The sequence below is a fragment of the Tupaia chinensis genome, unplaced genomic scaffold (assembly GCF_000334495.1).
Source record: "Tupaia chinensis unplaced genomic scaffold, TupChi_1.0 Scaffold000201_1, whole genome shotgun sequence".
In the NCBI taxonomy this organism is placed as follows: domain Eukaryota; kingdom Metazoa; phylum Chordata; class Mammalia; order Scandentia; family Tupaiidae; genus Tupaia; species Tupaia belangeri.
Window position 1 is genome coordinate 1,178,749 of NW_006159676.1, and position 1,357 is coordinate 1,180,105.

Below are 1,357 nucleotides of genomic sequence, written 5' to 3' on the forward strand. Positions count from 1 at the left end.
CGAGAGATCACCCCCCAGGGGGTTAGCCACGCCGCAATCCCTTCTCCTCCATTCTCCTCTCGGGATCTTGGGCACACACATGCGCACCCGGTGTGAGTTTAAGCCACCGGGTCCGAGACTTGAACCGGAGTCGACTCCCTGGGAGACCAGCAACATAGCCACTACTCCAATTGCTGGTCTGGGTGCACATACTCTACAGCAAAATTTCTCCTAAAAAAATAAATAAATAAAAAGATCTAGAGAAGAGAAGGGATTGTGGCATGGCCATCCCCCTGGGGGGGAGGAGATTTCTCACTTTCTTTGTCTGCTTCTGTCTCTGGCAAGCACACACGCTCTATAGCCCCAAACTAAAGATAAATAAATCCATAAATTAAATAAACTAAAGAATCAGGCCAGGAGGCAGAAAGGGAGGTTTCCAAAAAACGAAAAGCAAAAAAAAAAAAAAACGCTGAGGTTGTCAGGAAACTCACACGCGACAGCCAAAGGCTTTCTTGGGTTCCAAGGAGCCCCAGGGTCTCTGCCCAACCTACCTGCTGACACCAAGGGACCTCGGAGAAGTTTCCAGCAAAAAAGAGCAGCCCCAGGACAGTCAAGTGGGACCCCACAGGTGGGCTGGGGCTCAGGGAGGCCAGCTGAGGCTCAGCTCCAGATGGGCTCCGCCCTGGCAAGGCTGGAAACGGGGGTGGGGGAAGGGGCGCCCCGGGATCAGAGCAGCTTCGGGTGCAGAAGAGCTGGTGGGGAGACCCCCCTGCCATGGGGTGCAAAATTAACAGGGACACTCCCTGAGCGCTGGGATTCTGGGATCGCCCCACAGCAGCAAGCCTAACCATGAATCCAGCCACCCTTGGCATTTTTAGGGTTACCTTTGGGGGAGACAGAGGCAGATAGGCACTCCCCCACCCCCTCTGTGCGCCATGGCTGGGTAGGGCGACCGAGAAGAAGGCTTCTCCCTCTTTGTCCTGTTTCCAGCCCTCCCCCATTCAGGTCACTTTTTTTTTTTTTGGTCCCCCCAACATCCATTAAAGCACCTACTGTGTGCGCCAGTGTCCCCTGTCCTTCCCAGCCCCCCCAAACACTACCCGGTCACATGGGAAGGACCTGAGTCCTATCAAAAGCCCAAGCGCATGACCGCAGGCGGTGGGGACAGTGGCAGCTGGACCTGCAGGGTCAGGGCTGTCCCCTGGGGAAGTGACAGGAGGGTGAGGTCACATCTCGGTCCGTCCGGCTGTCTGTCTGTCCATCGGTTTCCTGCGTCTCCGCCTATCTCGCTCGTCTCTGTGTCTCTGGGTCGCTTTCTCATCCCGGAGGTCCCTCTGTCCCCTGCGTCCACCTCCAGACCTCCCGCGAGCCTCCGCCT